Here is a 13,055-nt window from a genome sequence, read left to right as displayed (position 1 = left end):
GTGGGGGGGGGGGGGGGTGGGGGGGGGGGGGGGTGGGGGGGGGGGGGGGTGGGGGGGGGGGGGGGTGGGGGGGGGGGGGGGTGGGGGGGGGGGGGGGTGGGGGGGGGGGGGGGTGGGGGGGGGGGGGGGTGGGGGGGGGGGGGGGTGGGGGGGGGGGGGGGTGGGGGGGGGGGGGGGTGGGGGGGGGGGGGGGTGGGGGGGGGGGGGGGTGGGGGGGGGGGGGGGTGGGGGGGGGGGGGGGTGGGGGGGGGGGGGGGTGGGGGGGGGGGGGGGTGGGGGGGGGGGGGGGTGGGGGGGGGGGGGGGTGGGGGGGGGGGGGGGTGGGGGGGGGGGGGGGTGGGGGGGGGGGGGGGTGGGGGGGGGGGGGGGTGGGGGGGGGGGGGGGTGGGGGGGGGGGGGGGTGGGGGGGGGGGGGGGTGGGGGGGGGGGGGGGTGGGGGGGGGGGGGGGTGGGGGGGGGGGGGGGTGGGGGGGGGGGGGGGTGGGGGGGGGGGGGGGTGGGGGGGGGGGGGGGTGGGGGGGGGGGGGGGTGGGGGGGGGGGGGGGTGGGGGGGGGGGGGGGTGGGGGGGGGGGGGGGTGGGGGGGGGGGGGGGTGGGGGGGGGGGGGGGTGGGGGGGGGGGGGGGTGGGGGGGGGGGGGGGTGGGGGGGGGGGGGGGTGGGGGGGGGGGGGGGTGGGGGGGGGGGGGGGTGGGGGGGGGGGGGGGTGGGGGGGGGGGGGGGTGGGGGGGGGGGGGGGTGGGGGGGGGGGGGGGTGGGGGGGGGGGGGGGTGGGGGGGGGGGGGGGTGGGGGGGGGGGGGGGTGGGGGGGGGGGGGGGTGGGGGGGGGGGGGGGTGGGGGGGGGGGGGGGTGGGGGGGGGGGGGGGTGGGGGGGGGGGGGGGTGGGGGGGGGGGGGGGTGGGGGGGGGGGGGGGTGGGGGGGGGGGGGGGTGGGGGGGGGGGGGGGTGGGGGGGGGGGGGGGTGGGGGGGGGGGGGGGTGGGGGGGGGGGGGGGTGGGGGGGGGGGGGGGTGGGGGGGGGGGGGGGTGGGGGGGGGGGGGGGTGGGGGGGGGGGGGGGTGGGGGGGGGGGGGGGTGGGGGGGGGGGGGGGTGGGGGGGGGGGGGGGTGGGGGGGGGGGGGGGTGGGGGGGGGGGGGGGTGGGGGGGGGGGGGGGTGGGGGGGGGGGGGGGTGGGGGGGGGGGGGGGTGGGGGGGGGGGGGGGTGGGGGGGGGGGGGGGTGGGGGGGGGGGGGGGTGGGGGGGGGGGGGGGTGGGGGGGGGGGGGGGTGGGGGGGGGGGGGGGTGGGGGGGGGGGGGGGTGGGGGGGGGGGGGGGTGGGGGGGGGGGGGGGTGGGGGGGGGGGGGGGTGGGGGGGGGGGGGGGTGGGGGGGGGGGGGGGTGGGGGGGGGGGGGGGTGGGGGGGGGGGGGGGTGGGGGGGGGGGGGGGTGGGGGGGGGGGGGGGTGGGGGGGGGGGGGGGTGGGGGGGGGGGGGGGTGGGGGGGGGGGGGGGTGGGGGGGGGGGGGGGTGGGGGGGGGGGGGGGTGGGGGGGGGGGGGGGTGGGGGGGGGGGGGGGTGGGGGGGGGGGGGGGTGGGGGGGGGGGGGGGTGGGGGGGGGGGGGGGTGGGGGGGGGGGGGGGTGGGGGGGGGGGGGGGTGGGGGGGGGGGGGGGTGGGGGGGGGGGGGGGTGGGGGGGGGGGGGGGTGGGGGGGGGGGGGGGTGGGGGGGGGGGGGGGTGGGGGGGGGGGGGGGTGGGGGGGGGGGGGGGTGGGGGGGGGGGGGGGTGGGGGGGGGGGGGGGTGGGGGGGGGGGGGGGTGGGGGGGGGGGGGGGTGGGGGGGGGGGGGGGTGGGGGGGGGGGGGGGTGGGGGGGGGGGGGGGTGGGGGGGGGGGGGGGTGGGGGGGGGGGGGGGTGGGGGGGGGGGGGGGTGGGGGGGGGGGGGGGTGGGGGGGGGGGGGGGTGGGGGGGGGGGGGGGTGGGGGGGGGGGGGGGTGGGGGGGGGGGGGGGTGGGGGGGGGGGGGGGTGGGGGGGGGGGGGGGTGGGGGGGGGGGGGGGTGGGGGGGGGGGGGGGTGGGGGGGGGGGGGGGTGGGGGGGGGGGGGGGTGGGGGGGGGGGGGGGTGGGGGGGGGGGGGGGTGGGGGGGGGGGGGGGTGGGGGGGGGGGGGGGTGGGGGGGGGGGGGGGTGGGGGGGGGGGGGGGTGGGGGGGGGGGGGGGTGGGGGGGGGGGGGGGTGGGGGGGGGGGGGGGTGGGGGGGGGGGGGGGTGGGGGGGGGGGGGGGTGGGGGGGGGGGGGGGTGGGGGGGGGGGGGGGTGGGGGGGGGGGGGGGTGGGGGGGGGGGGGGGTGGGGGGGGGGGGGGGTGGGGGGGGGGGGGGGTGGGGGGGGGGGGGGGTGGGGGGGGGGGGGGGTGGGGGGGGGGGGGGGTGGGGGGGGGGGGGGGTGGGGGGGGGGGGGGGTGGGGGGGGGGGGGGGTGGGGGGGGGGGGGGGTGGGGGGGGGGGGGGGTGGGGGGGGGGGGGGGTGGGGGGGGGGGGGGGTGGGGGGGGGGGGGGGTGGGGGGGGGGGGGGGTGGGGGGGGGGGGGGGTGGGGGGGGGGGGGGGTGGGGGGGGGGGGGGGTGGGGGGGGGGGGGGGTGGGGGGGGGGGGGGGTGGGGGGGGGGGGGGGTGGGGGGGGGGGGGGGTGGGGGGGGGGGGGGGTGGGGGGGGGGGGGGGTGGGGGGGGGGGGGGGTGGGGGGGGGGGGGGGTGGGGGGGGGGGGGGGTGGGGGGGGGGGGGGGTGGGGGGGGGGGGGGGTGGGGGGGGGGGGGGGTGGGGGGGGGGGGGGGTGGGGGGGGGGGGGGGTGGGGGGGGGGGGGGGTGGGGGGGGGGGGGGGTGGGGGGGGGGGGGGGTGGGGGGGGGGGGGGGTGGGGGGGGGGGGGGGTGGGGGGGGGGGGGGGTGGGGGGGGGGGGGGGTGGGGGGGGGGGGGGGTGGGGGGGGGGGGGGGTGGGGGGGGGGGGGGGTGGGGGGGGGGGGGGGTGGGGGGGGGGGGGGGTGGGGGGGGGGGGGGGTGGGGGGGGGGGGGGGTGGGGGGGGGGGGGGGTGGGGGGGGGGGGGGGTGGGGGGGGGGGGGGGTGGGGGGGGGGGGGGGTGGGGGGGGGGGGGGGTGGGGGGGGGGGGGGGTGGGGGGGGGGGGGGGTGGGGGGGGGGGGGGGTGGGGGGGGGGGGGGGTGGGGGGGGGGGGGGGTGGGGGGGGGGGGGGGTGGGGGGGGGGGGGGGTGGGGGGGGGGGGGGGTGGGGGGGGGGGGGGGTGGGGGGGGGGGGGGGTGGGGGGGGGGGGGGGTGGGGGGGGGGGGGGGTGGGGGGGGGGGGGGGTGGGGGGGGGGGGGGGTGGGGGGGGGGGGGGGTGGGGGGGGGGGGGGGTGGGGGGGGGGGGGGGTGGGGGGGGGGGGGGGTGGGGGGGGGGGGGGGTGGGGGGGGGGGGGGGTGGGGGGGGGGGGGGGTGGGGGGGGGGGGGGGTGGGGGGGGGGGGGGGTGGGGGGGGGGGGGGGTGGGGGGGGGGGGGGGTGGGGGGGGGGGGGGGTGGGGGGGGGGGGGGGTGGGGGGGGGGGGGGGTGGGGGGGGGGGGGGGTGGGGGGGGGGGGGGGTGGGGGGGGGGGGGGGTGGGGGGGGGGGGGGGTGGGGGGGGGGGGGGGTGGGGGGGGGGGGGGGTGGGGGGGGGGGGGGGTGGGGGGGGGGGGGGGTGGGGGGGGGGGGGGGTGGGGGGGGGGGGGGGTGGGGGGGGGGGGGGGTGGGGGGGGGGGGGGGTGGGGGGGGGGGGGGGTGGGGGGGGGGGGGGGTGGGGGGGGGGGGGGGTGGGGGGGGGGGGGGGTGGGGGGGGGGGGGGGTGGGGGGGGGGGGGGGTGGGGGGGGGGGGGGGTGGGGGGGGGGGGGGGTGGGGGGGGGGGGGGGTGGGGGGGGGGGGGGGTGGGGGGGGGGGGGGGTGGGGGGGGGGGGGGGTGGGGGGGGGGGGGGGTGGGGGGGGGGGGGGGTGGGGGGGGGGGGGGGTGGGGGGGGGGGGGGGTGGGGGGGGGGGGGGGTGGGGGGGGGGGGGGGTGGGGGGGGGGGGGGGTGGGGGGGGGGGGGGGTGGGGGGGGGGGGGGGTGGGGGGGGGGGGGGGTGGGGGGGGGGGGGGGTGGGGGGGGGGGGGGGTGGGGGGGGGGGGGGGTGGGGGGGGGGGGGGGTGGGGGGGGGGGGGGGTGGGGGGGGGGGGGGGTGGGGGGGGGGGGGGGTGGGGGGGGGGGGGGGTGGGGGGGGGGGGGGGTGGGGGGGGGGGGGGGTGGGGGGGGGGGGGGGTGGGGGGGGGGGGGGGTGGGGGGGGGGGGGGGTGGGGGGGGGGGGGGGTGGGGGGGGGGGGGGGTGGGGGGGGGGGGGGGTGGGGGGGGGGGGGGGTGGGGGGGGGGGGGGGTGGGGGGGGGGGGGGGTGGGGGGGGGGGGGGGTGGGGGGGGGGGGGGGTGGGGGGGGGGGGGGGTGGGGGGGGGGGGGGGTGGGGGGGGGGGGGGGTGGGGGGGGGGGGGGGTGGGGGGGGGGGGGGGTGGGGGGGGGGGGGGGTGGGGGGGGGGGGGGGTGGGGGGGGGGGGGGGTGGGGGGGGGGGGGGGTGGGGGGGGGGGGGGGTGGGGGGGGGGGGGGGTGGGGGGGGGGGGGGGTGGGGGGGGGGGGGGGTGGGGGGGGGGGGGGGTGGGGGGGGGGGGGGGTGGGGGGGGGGGGGGGTGGGGGGGGGGGGGGGTGGGGGGGGGGGGGGGTGGGGGGGGGGGGGGGTGGGGGGGGGGGGGGGTGGGGGGGGGGGGGGGTGGGGGGGGGGGGGGGTGGGGGGGGGGGGGGGTGGGGGGGGGGGGGGGTGGGGGGGGGGGGGGGTGGGGGGGGGGGGGGGTGGGGGGGGGGGGGGGTGGGGGGGGGGGGGGGTGGGGGGGGGGGGGGGTGGGGGGGGGGGGGGGTGGGGGGGGGGGGGGGTGGGGGGGGGGGGGGGTGGGGGGGGGGGGGGGTGGGGGGGGGGGGGGGTGGGGGGGGGGGGGGGTGGGGGGGGGGGGGGGTGGGGGGGGGGGGGGGTGGGGGGGGGGGGGGGTGGGGGGGGGGGGGGGTGGGGGGGGGGGGGGGTGGGGGGGGGGGGGGGTGGGGGGGGGGGGGGGTGGGGGGGGGGGGGGGTGGGGGGGGGGGGGGGTGGGGGGGGGGGGGGGTGGGGGGGGGGGGGGGTGGGGGGGGGGGGGGGTGGGGGGGGGGGGGGGTGGGGGGGGGGGGGGGTGGGGGGGGGGGGGGGTGGGGGGGGGGGGGGGTGGGGGGGGGGGGGGGTGGGGGGGGGGGGGGGTGGGGGGGGGGGGGGGTGGGGGGGGGGGGGGGTGGGGGGGGGGGGGGGTGGGGGGGGGGGGGGGTGGGGGGGGGGGGGGGTGGGGGGGGGGGGGGGTGGGGGGGGGGGGGGGTGGGGGGGGGGGGGGGTGGGGGGGGGGGGGGGTGGGGGGGGGGGGGGGTGGGGGGGGGGGGGGGTGGGGGGGGGGGGGGGTGGGGGGGGGGGGGGGTGGGGGGGGGGGGGGGTGGGGGGGGGGGGGGGTGGGGGGGGGGGGGGGTGGGGGGGGGGGGGGGTGGGGGGGGGGGGGGGTGGGGGGGGGGGGGGGTGGGGGGGGGGGGGGGTGGGGGGGGGGGGGGGTGGGGGGGGGGGGGGGTGGGGGGGGGGGGGGGTGGGGGGGGGGGGGGGTGGGGGGGGGGGGGGGTGGGGGGGGGGGGGGGTGGGGGGGGGGGGGGGTGGGGGGGGGGGGGGGTGGGGGGGGGGGGGGGTGGGGGGGGGGGGGGGTGGGGGGGGGGGGGGGTGGGGGGGGGGGGGGGTGGGGGGGGGGGGGGGTGGGGGGGGGGGGGGGTGGGGGGGGGGGGGGGTGGGGGGGGGGGGGGGTGGGGGGGGGGGGGGGTGGGGGGGGGGGGGGGTGGGGGGGGGGGGGGGTGGGGGGGGGGGGGGGTGGGGGGGGGGGGGGGTGGGGGGGGGGGGGGGTGGGGGGGGGGGGGGGTGGGGGGGGGGGGGGGTGGGGGGGGGGGGGGGTGGGGGGGGGGGGGGGTGGGGGGGGGGGGGGGTGGGGGGGGGGGGGGGTGGGGGGGGGGGGGGGTGGGGGGGGGGGGGGGTGGGGGGGGGGGGGGGTGGGGGGGGGGGGGGGTGGGGGGGGGGGGGGGTGGGGGGGGGGGGGGGTGGGGGGGGGGGGGGGTGGGGGGGGGGGGGGGTGGGGGGGGGGGGGGGTGGGGGGGGGGGGGGGTGGGGGGGGGGGGGGGTGGGGGGGGGGGGGGGTGGGGGGGGGGGGGGGTGGGGGGGGGGGGGGGTGGGGGGGGGGGGGGGTGGGGGGGGGGGGGGGTGGGGGGGGGGGGGGGTGGGGGGGGGGGGGGGTGGGGGGGGGGGGGGGTGGGGGGGGGGGGGGGTGGGGGGGGGGGGGGGTGGGGGGGGGGGGGGGTGGGGGGGGGGGGGGGTGGGGGGGGGGGGGGGTGGGGGGGGGGGGGGGTGGGGGGGGGGGGGGGTGGGGGGGGGGGGGGGTGGGGGGGGGGGGGGGTGGGGGGGGGGGGGGGTGGGGGGGGGGGGGGGTGGGGGGGGGGGGGGGTGGGGGGGGGGGGGGGTGGGGGGGGGGGGGGGTGGGGGGGGGGGGGGGTGGGGGGGGGGGGGGGTGGGGGGGGGGGGGGGTGGGGGGGGGGGGGGGTGGGGGGGGGGGGGGGTGGGGGGGGGGGGGGGTGGGGGGGGGGGGGGGTGGGGGGGGGGGGGGGTGGGGGGGGGGGGGGGTGGGGGGGGGGGGGGGTGGGGGGGGGGGGGGGTGGGGGGGGGGGGGGGTGGGGGGGGGGGGGGGTGGGGGGGGGGGGGGGTGGGGGGGGGGGGGGGTGGGGGGGGGGGGGGGTGGGGGGGGGGGGGGGTGGGGGGGGGGGGGGGTGGGGGGGGGGGGGGGTGGGGGGGGGGGGGGGTGGGGGGGGGGGGGGGTGGGGGGGGGGGGGGGTGGGGGGGGGGGGGGGTGGGGGGGGGGGGGGGTGGGGGGGGGGGGGGGTGGGGGGGGGGGGGGGTGGGGGGGGGGGGGGGTGGGGGGGGGGGGGGGTGGGGGGGGGGGGGGGTGGGGGGGGGGGGGGGTGGGGGGGGGGGGGGGTGGGGGGGGGGGGGGGTGGGGGGGGGGGGGGGTGGGGGGGGGGGGGGGTGGGGGGGGGGGGGGGTGGGGGGGGGGGGGGGTGGGGGGGGGGGGGGGTGGGGGGGGGGGGGGGTGGGGGGGGGGGGGGGTGGGGGGGGGGGGGGGTGGGGGGGGGGGGGGGTGGGGGGGGGGGGGGGTGGGGGGGGGGGGGGGTGGGGGGGGGGGGGGGTGGGGGGGGGGGGGGGTGGGGGGGGGGGGGGGTGGGGGGGGGGGGGGGTGGGGGGGGGGGGGGGTGGGGGGGGGGGGGGGTGGGGGGGGGGGGGGGTGGGGGGGGGGGGGGGTGGGGGGGGGGGGGGGTGGGGGGGGGGGGGGGTGGGGGGGGGGGGGGGTGGGGGGGGGGGGGGGTGGGGGGGGGGGGGGGTGGGGGGGGGGGGGGGTGGGGGGGGGGGGGGGTGGGGGGGGGGGGGGGTGGGGGGGGGGGGGGGTGGGGGGGGGGGGGGGTGGGGGGGGGGGGGGGTGGGGGGGGGGGGGGGTGGGGGGGGGGGGGGGTGGGGGGGGGGGGGGGTGGGGGGGGGGGGGGGTGGGGGGGGGGGGGGGTGGGGGGGGGGGGGGGTGGGGGGGGGGGGGGGTGGGGGGGGGGGGGGGTGGGGGGGGGGGGGGGTGGGGGGGGGGGGGGGTGGGGGGGGGGGGGGGTGGGGGGGGGGGGGGGTGGGGGGGGGGGGGGGTGGGGGGGGGGGGGGGTGGGGGGGGGGGGGGGTGGGGGGGGGGGGGGGTGGGGGGGGGGGGGGGTGGGGGGGGGGGGGGGTGGGGGGGGGGGGGGGTGGGGGGGGGGGGGGGTGGGGGGGGGGGGGGGTGGGGGGGGGGGGGGGTGGGGGGGGGGGGGGGTGGGGGGGGGGGGGGGTGGGGGGGGGGGGGGGTGGGGGGGGGGGGGGGTGGGGGGGGGGGGGGGTGGGGGGGGGGGGGGGTGGGGGGGGGGGGGGGTGGGGGGGGGGGGGGGTGGGGGGGGGGGGGGGTGGGGGGGGGGGGGGGTGGGGGGGGGGGGGGGTGGGGGGGGGGGGGGGTGGGGGGGGGGGGGGGTGGGGGGGGGGGGGGGTGGGGGGGGGGGGGGGTGGGGGGGGGGGGGGGTGGGGGGGGGGGGGGGTGGGGGGGGGGGGGGGTGGGGGGGGGGGGGGGTGGGGGGGGGGGGGGGTGGGGGGGGGGGGGGGTGGGGGGGGGGGGGGGTGGGGGGGGGGGGGGGTGGGGGGGGGGGGGGGTGGGGGGGGGGGGGGGTGGGGGGGGGGGGGGGTGGGGGGGGGGGGGGGTGGGGGGGGGGGGGGGTGGGGGGGGGGGGGGGTGGGGGGGGGGGGGGGTGGGGGGGGGGGGGGGTGGGGGGGGGGGGGGGTGGGGGGGGGGGGGGGTGGGGGGGGGGGGGGGTGGGGGGGGGGGGGGGTGGGGGGGGGGGGGGGTGGGGGGGGGGGGGGGTGGGGGGGGGGGGGGGTGGGGGGGGGGGGGGGTGGGGGGGGGGGGGGGTGGGGGGGGGGGGGGGTGGGGGGGGGGGGGGGTGGGGGGGGGGGGGGGTGGGGGGGGGGGGGGGTGGGGGGGGGGGGGGGTGGGGGGGGGGGGGGGTGGGGGGGGGGGGGGGTGGGGGGGGGGGGGGGTGGGGGGGGGGGGGGGTGGGGGGGGGGGGGGGTGGGGGGGGGGGGGGGTGGGGGGGGGGGGGGGTGGGGGGGGGGGGGGGTGGGGGGGGGGGGGGGTGGGGGGGGGGGGGGGTGGGGGGGGGGGGGGGTGGGGGGGGGGGGGGGTGGGGGGGGGGGGGGGTGGGGGGGGGGGGGGGTGGGGGGGGGGGGGGGTGGGGGGGGGGGGGGGTGGGGGGGGGGGGGGGTGGGGGGGGGGGGGGGTGGGGGGGGGGGGGGGTGGGGGGGGGGGGGGGTGGGGGGGGGGGGGGGTGGGGGGGGGGGGGGGTGGGGGGGGGGGGGGGTGGGGGGGGGGGGGGGTGGGGGGGGGGGGGGGTGGGGGGGGGGGGGGGTGGGGGGGGGGGGGGGTGGGGGGGGGGGGGGGTGGGGGGGGGGGGGGGTGGGGGGGGGGGGGGGTGGGGGGGGGGGGGGGTGGGGGGGGGGGGGGGTGGGGGGGGGGGGGGGTGGGGGGGGGGGGGGGTGGGGGGGGGGGGGGGTGGGGGGGGGGGGGGGTGGGGGGGGGGGGGGGTGGGGGGGGGGGGGGGTGGGGGGGGGGGGGGGTGGGGGGGGGGGGGGGTGGGGGGGGGGGGGGGTGGGGGGGGGGGGGGGTGGGGGGGGGGGGGGGTGGGGGGGGGGGGGGGTGGGGGGGGGGGGGGGTGGGGGGGGGGGGGGGTGGGGGGGGGGGGGGGTGGGGGGGGGGGGGGGTGGGGGGGGGGGGGGGTGGGGGGGGGGGGGGGTGGGGGGGGGGGGGGGTGGGGGGGGGGGGGGGTGGGGGGGGGGGGGGGTGGGGGGGGGGGGGGGTGGGGGGGGGGGGGGGTGGGGGGGGGGGGGGGTGGGGGGGGGGGGGGGTGGGGGGGGGGGGGGGTGGGGGGGGGGGGGGGTGGGGGGGGGGGGGGGTGGGGGGGGGGGGGGGTGGGGGGGGGGGGGGGTGGGGGGGGGGGGGGGTGGGGGGGGGGGGGGGTGGGGGGGGGGGGGGGTGGGGGGGGGGGGGGGTGGGGGGGGGGGGGGGTGGGGGGGGGGGGGGGTGGGGGGGGGGGGGGGTGGGGGGGGGGGGGGGTGGGGGGGGGGGGGGGTGGGGGGGGGGGGGGGTGGGGGGGGGGGGGGGTGGGGGGGGGGGGGGGTGGGGGGGGGGGGGGGTGGGGGGGGGGGGGGGTGGGGGGGGGGGGGGGTGGGGGGGGGGGGGGGTGGGGGGGGGGGGGGGTGGGGGGGGGGGGGGGTGGGGGGGGGGGGGGGTGGGGGGGGGGGGGGGTGGGGGGGGGGGGGGGTGGGGGGGGGGGGGGGTGGGGGGGGGGGGGGGTGGGGGGGGGGGGGGGTGGGGGGGGGGGGGGGTGGGGGGGGGGGGGGGTGGGGGGGGGGGGGGGTGGGGGGGGGGGGGGGTGGGGGGGGGGGGGGGTGGGGGGGGGGGGGGGTGGGGGGGGGGGGGGGTGGGGGGGGGGGGGGGTGGGGGGGGGGGGGGGTGGGGGGGGGGGGGGGTGGGGGGGGGGGGGGGTGGGGGGGGGGGGGGGTGGGGGGGGGGGGGGGTGGGGGGGGGGGGGGGTGGGGGGGGGGGGGGGTGGGGGGGGGGGGGGGTGGGGGGGGGGGGGGGTGGGGGGGGGGGGGGGTGGGGGGGGGGGGGGGTGGGGGGGGGGGGGGGTGGGGGGGGGGGGGGGTGGGGGGGGGGGGGGGTGGGGGGGGGGGGGGGTGGGGGGGGGGGGGGGTGGGGGGGGGGGGGGGTGGGGGGGGGGGGGGGTGGGGGGGGGGGGGGGTGGGGGGGGGGGGGGGTGGGGGGGGGGGGGGGTGGGGGGGGGGGGGGGTGGGGGGGGGGGGGGGTGGGGGGGGGGGGGGGTGGGGGGGGGGGGGGGTGGGGGGGGGGGGGGGTGGGGGGGGGGGGGGGTGGGGGGGGGGGGGGGTGGGGGGGGGGGGGGGTGGGGGGGGGGGGGGGTGGGGGGGGGGGGGGGTGGGGGGGGGGGGGGGTGGGGGGGGGGGGGGGTGGGGGGGGGGGGGGGTGGGGGGGGGGGGGGGTGGGGGGGGGGGGGGGTGGGGGGGGGGGGGGGTGGGGGGGGGGGGGGGTGGGGGGGGGGGGGGGTGGGGGGGGGGGGGGGTGGGGGGGGGGGGGGGTGGGGGGGGGGGGGGGTGGGGGGGGGGGGGGGTGGGGGGGGGGGGGGGTGGGGGGGGGGGGGGGTGGGGGGGGGGGGGGGTGGGGGGGGGGGGGGGTGGGGGGGGGGGGGGGTGGGGGGGGGGGGGGGTGGGGGGGGGGGGGGGTGGGGGGGGGGGGGGGTGGGGGGGGGGGGGGGTGGGGGGGGGGGGGGGTGGGGGGGGGGGGGGGTGGGGGGGGGGGGGGGTGGGGGGGGGGGGGGGTGGGGGGGGGGGGGGGTGGGGGGGGGGGGGGGTGGGGGGGGGGGGGGGTGGGGGGGGGGGGGGGTGGGGGGGGGGGGGGGTGGGGGGGGGGGGGGGTGGGGGGGGGGGGGGGTGGGGGGGGGGGGGGGTGGGGGGGGGGGGGGGTGGGGGGGGGGGGGGGTGGGGGGGGGGGGGGGTGGGGGGGGGGGGGGGTGGGGGGGGGGGGGGGTGGGGGGGGGGGGGGGTGGGGGGGGGGGGGGGTGGGGGGGGGGGGGGGTGGGGGGGGGGGGGGGTGGGGGGGGGGGGGGGTGGGGGGGGGGGGGGGTGGGGGGGGGGGGGGGTGGGGGGGGGGGGGGGTGGGGGGGGGGGGGGGTGGGGGGGGGGGGGGGTGGGGGGGGGGGGGGGTGGGGGGGGGGGGGGGTGGGGGGGGGGGGGGGTGGGGGGGGGGGGGGGTGGGGGGGGGGGGGGGTGGGGGGGGGGGGGGGTGGGGGGGGGGGGGGGTGGGGGGGGGGGGGGGTGGGGGGGGGGGGGGGTGGGGGGGGGGGGGGGTGGGGGGGGGGGGGGGTGGGGGGGGGGGGGGGTGGGGGGGGGGGGGGGTGGGGGGGGGGGGGGGTGGGGGGGGGGGGGGGTGGGGGGGGGGGGGGGTGGGGGGGGGGGGGGGTGGGGGGGGGGGGGGGTGGGGGGGGGGGGGGGTGGGGGGGGGGGGGGGTGGGGGGGGGGGGGGGTGGGGGGGGGGGGGGGTGGGGGGGGGGGGGGGTGGGGGGGGGGGGGGGTGGGGGGGGGGGGGGGTGGGGGGGGGGGGGGGTGGGGGGGGGGGGGGGTGGGGGGGGGGGGGGGTGGGGGGGGGGGGGGGTGGGGGGGGGGGGGGGTGGGGGGGGGGGGGGGTGGGGGGGGGGGGGGGTGGGGGGGGGGGGGGGTGGGGGGGGGGGGGGGTGGGGGGGGGGGGGGGTGGGGGGGGGGGGGGGTGGGGGGGGGGGGGGGTGGGGGGGGGGGGGGGTGGGGGGGGGGGGGGGTGGGGGGGGGGGGGGGTGGGGGGGGGGGGGGGTGGGGGGGGGGGGGGGTGGGGGGGGGGGGGGGTGGGGGGGGGGGGGGGTGGGGGGGGGGGGGGGTGGGGGGGGGGGGGGGTGGGGGGGGGGGGGGGTGGGGGGGGGGGGGGGTGGGGGGGGGGGGGGGTGGGGGGGGGGGGGGGTGGGGGGGGGGGGGGGTGGGGGGGGGGGGGGGTGGGGGGGGGGGGGGGTGGGGGGGGGGGGGGCCAATTGGCCATGCTGGCAGGGGCTCATGGGAATTGTAGTCCATAACATCTGGAGTGCCAAAGGTTCGCCACCACGGATTTAGGCCAAACGCTTCAGAGCTGCCGATGCAAAGCGCTCCTCTTGCGAGGGGTGGCTGCGTGGTTTGTGCCAGCTGCTTCCGTGTGATACACTGAGCTGAAAGGTGGTGGTTGTCTGTCCTGGGCAACAGTTATGCCAACTCTTGAGAGAGCTGGTTTTCCTCGCAGGCCGGGCAGACTGAGAGCCAGAAGGCAGCTGCCCTCCAGTGCGGAGAGTGAAGGGAGGTCACCCGTTCCAGGCAACAGAGAGGAACAGCTGGAGGAATGCGGAGAACAGCAAAACGTGCTGTGGCCGACAGAGGGCATTCTGTATACACTGAAAGGGAGAAAAGCCCTATTGGAAGGGAAGGATTGCGGTGCCGGGCAGGGCCTGCTGTGACGCACATAGGCAACCCCCTTGCTCCACTCTCATTCCCAAATTTCCTCTGGGGCTGTGCAAAGTTCTGGGCTGTCCTGACTGTCAGAAGCAAGCCAAACCATCAGCTGCGACAAGAGAACATCTGGTCTGTCAAGCAAATGTGTGATTCCTCCAAGAACTGCAGTCCATGCAGAGGTGTATCTGGGGGGGGGAGGAGGGGCGTCTTGTGACTCAGGTGCCACATGTCTAGGTCATGTGAGAGGCACATTTGGCCACCCCCCACATTTGACTTGCCTGCCTTTCTTGCTGGATTGCTGCCTGCTGGCGTGTG

This window comes from Sphaerodactylus townsendi, linkage group LG17 (genome assembly GCF_021028975.2).
Source record: "Sphaerodactylus townsendi isolate TG3544 linkage group LG17, MPM_Stown_v2.3, whole genome shotgun sequence".
NCBI lineage: Eukaryota > Metazoa > Chordata > Lepidosauria > Squamata > Sphaerodactylidae > Sphaerodactylus > Sphaerodactylus townsendi.
This window is presented reverse-complemented; position numbering follows the sequence as displayed.